Below are 4,220 nucleotides of genomic sequence, written 5' to 3'. Positions count from 1 at the left end.
AAATAATAGTATTTCTATTATATATATATATATATATAGTTCATGGCAATTGTTTATGCTAGTGAAATGCAGTGATGTAAGCTTCTTTTAAACGAAATTAAGGAAAATGAACTAAATTCATTAAATGAATCTCGAGAATTAGTTTAGTTCTTCATATATATTTTATGCTAACAAATATTAATTTTCAGCTAAATTTGCAATTTATAGTAATTTTATATAATTTTTAAATAATTAAATTTTAATATAAAATATTAAGTTGATCTAATTCAATTTAGCTTCACAGTTTAGTCAAATTGACTTTTGGGAAACGAAAAGTGTCCTATAAATTGAAAAGGGGAGAGAGTAATTATATTAATAAGATCTAATAAATGCTCCAATTGGAAATGAAAATGTGTCTCCAAAGTTGCCTAAATTTTATCGAAATGTATTATGACAAAGAATGTAAACGATAATCTAATACTTCCTCCGGTCCATATTATATGATGTTTTAGGTCGGGCACACCCTTAAGAAACTACTTACCCTCAAAGAGTAAGAAGTGTGTTTAACTAAATTACCCTTAATTAAATAGAAACGATCTAACATGTATTATTGGTTATGTAAAAATTCATTTATCTAAAAATAAGGGTAAATTTGAAAGATAAAAAAAAAGAACTATTAAAACCTTTTTGATCATATAAATTTTTTTATTTTGGATTACATATAAAAGCTAAAAATACAATATAATATGAAAAAGAAGGACTAAGGGACAAAAAAATTCATAAAAAGATACTACTATGTACCAATTAAATAGGGGCATGTAGCCTGTGGAATGGACTTAACGCAAAGACAATCAATGCAAAAAGTAGGAGTAGGAAAAAAAAATTAACAAGTGTAGAAGCTTGAATGGCTGATGTCATAAGAATTAAAATTACTAAAACGCCCCAATGAGGACTACAAAAATTGGCTATCCTCCCTTATATATAGTCACTAGTGTCATTTGGCCCGGGCTCTTTATATTTAAAATTTATATTTACAACATTTTTTGTGTGTGTTTTTTGTTACTCTTGCCTTTTGTTTTGTTTTTGTAACACTATATTATCTGTAAAGATAGTTTGATAATTTCTCAACGTTTCTAAAATATTGAATCACATAAAAGTTTTCTAAGTTCGAAAACATCATTTTTCTTGGAGTATATTGAGACTTCCTTTTTGTTATCAAACAAATGCATGCTCCAAAGTTCTCCTTTTTATTGTACTGAAATATTTGGGGTTAAAGTCTTTAATGATTCAAATTGAGTTTTACCTTATGTTGGAGTAACTTATTTATTTTTTTCTCAATTAAACTTATATTGGCTAACCCATTTTTGGGAAAAAATAAAATATTTATGGTATTCGGGTAATATAAAAATATTTTGATGCTACAAATTGTTATATGATGACGTCAATGAAGTTAACTTATAAATAAAAATAGCATTTAAAATTAAATTTAAAAAAAAAAAATGATATGACGAAATACTTTTGTAGATATGCCTTCAACTTAAATCATACGAAAGGAATTGAAAAGTTAATGAAATTATTTGGTTTTCTTACTTTTAATCTTTCCTTTTCCTTAAAAAAAAACATGTTAAGAAATGATGTATTTTTTTATCTTTCTAAATTTAATTTATTTAAAAAAAAAAACAATTATACTGTAATTTTTTAAAGGTGTATGTATTACTTTTTTCAAATATTTTTAGCTATATATACAAATATAATTTAATTTAATAATTTAGCATGAACTAAAGTAGAAAGAGAATGTCATGATAATTTTTTTACTTATCTTTAATAAACGTTATAGGAATATAATAATTTGAAACAAGTTTAATAATCATTTCCACATAAAAGAAAGACACAAATTTTTTGATCAATTTTAAATTTGGTTGAATAAATATATTTTTTTTGTAGTGTCACTATCACCTTCTCTACATCATCACTCCTTGTAGCATTAAGAAATCCCACATATTTATTTAAATTTACCAAAATTGGTGAGAACTTGCAAGGTAATTAAAAGGTAAAAGGATAAAAATATTTAAATTTGGTTGAAAAATAGATTTTTGTGGTGTCACCATCACCTCTTACACATCATCACTCTTTGTAGTATTAAAAAGCCCATATAATTATTCATATTTACCAAAATAAGTGATGACTTTTAAGATAATTAAAGCTTCAATTGGGGGTAAAATGGACAAAAAAAATCATGTGAGGACTACAAAAGTTGGGGATTCTCCCTTATATATAGTAGTAATAACTAGTGTTATTTGGCTCGTGCTAAGCCCGGGCCCAAAACTAATATTAAAATTAAATTTGCAATTATTTTTTTTCTCACTCTTTGTGATAATAAGTTATTGAAAGATTAGTTCGACCTTTTCTGCAAATTTCTAAAAACTAAAGGCTCTCCAAAAATTAAAATTGCACCCAAAGTATTTAAAAATTGAATAAAGTCTTTTTTGTCCTTATTTTAGACTTCTTTTTAGCATTATTTATTTATTGAATTTTATTTAGATTTAGACTTTGAAAATTTCTTGAGATCCAACTTAGTTGTAACATCTGTGTGATTAAAAACATTCATTATGAACTATAACACTTTCTTTCAAAAAGAAGAAAAATAATTTGATTCAAAAGATATCAATTATATGTGCTACATTTATTCTTTCGATGAGATGTTAGTAGATGTAATTTTCATTTAAGATATACAAACTACAATGAAAAAATGAAGAGAATTAATGAATTTTCTTAATATAATTAAATCCTTTTGCTTTCCAAAAACTTATGTGATGAGGAAATGACATTTCTTCCTTTTGTTAGTTTATAAGTGGCACATTATTTTATAAAATGTAGATTCTAATCATTTTTTAAACAAAAATAAAGCTTCAACGCTTCATGCTTAATTTAATCATGTGTCCATGTGCTAAACAGACACCGCATAATCCTTTTTTAACCTCACCCCACCCCCCACCCCCCCCCAAAAAAAAAATGATACTCAAAAACCTTAAATATGAGTGCTCCCTTTTGTTACAATTGTTTGATACTCCCTCCGTTTCAATTTAAATGTCTTAATTTTCTTTTTTATTTGTCCCAAAGAAGTGTCTCTTTTTACATTTAGTAAGTTTTGGCAAGTTTTAGACTATAAGATTTAAAAGACTACACACATCTTTAATTTAAGACCACAAGATTCAAATTTCTCCCTTTATTTCTTCAATTTCATGCCCAATCAAACTAAGACACTTAAATTGGGACAAAGGGAGTATTAATATTGCTTGGAAAACTAAAAATTATGTAATATTTAGGTACACATGCATAAAATATGTCATTTTCTCTTATTATACACATCAGTTATAGTTGGAACGATGCTAAGGATTTACAGGTTATTGAGGCTAATGCGTATATTAAAGGAGGTGACATATTTTAAGTAGTTAACTTATCTATGTAATAGACATTTGAGAATACACGCAAAAGTATTTTTAAAATTTAAATAGAAAATGTCTAATAGAAACATATTATCATGTGTTCGGGTGCTCAATTGAAATAAGTCGTATTTATGTGTTCATTTAAAATTAATTGATAAATTTAAAAAAATATTAAGCCAATAAAGCAATATATAGTAGGAAAAAAATGAAGCATATAAAAGAAGCTATAGTACATTCCACATCACCCTCTCAAGTAGATAAACAATAAAGGACAACTAAAAGGTTGAATTTGGAAGAGAAGCCTTTTGGTTAGTAACTAACTAATAGTTAAAATCTAACTAAGTGACTACAAAATCTTTAGATTCCCCTTTATTATAAGTAGTAATATATTAGTAATATGCACCATTCTAAGCCTGGAGATCCTTCTTATGGTACTTAGATCCCATAGCAAGTTCACTCATTTCAGATGTTTTAGCATATTCGGCTGTTTTGATGCACTTTTGACCTTTTAATTAGCTTTAGCATATTGAAGCCTTTGGTTTTTCCTGCTTTGTTTCTGTTTTTATTGTTTCCAGACATTTTTTATGCTTCGATTTATTAATTCCATTCCCATTTAGCCTAGTTCTAGATGGTTTTGCTAAAAAAGAATTCTTGGTTAACCTTGTATAATCTAAAAATCTCCAATTAGCATATCCTTCTCTCCTTTAAAATTAATAAATACCTTAATTGCTGATCTCTTTTAGGTTTTTGTAGGCCATCGAGTCATACAACAATAAACTATAAGGAAAACAAATC

The sequence above is a fragment of the Lycium ferocissimum genome, chromosome 1 (assembly GCF_029784015.1).
Source record: "Lycium ferocissimum isolate CSIRO_LF1 chromosome 1, AGI_CSIRO_Lferr_CH_V1, whole genome shotgun sequence".
Taxonomy (NCBI): Eukaryota; Viridiplantae; Streptophyta; class Magnoliopsida; order Solanales; family Solanaceae; genus Lycium; species Lycium ferocissimum.
This window is presented reverse-complemented; position numbering follows the sequence as displayed.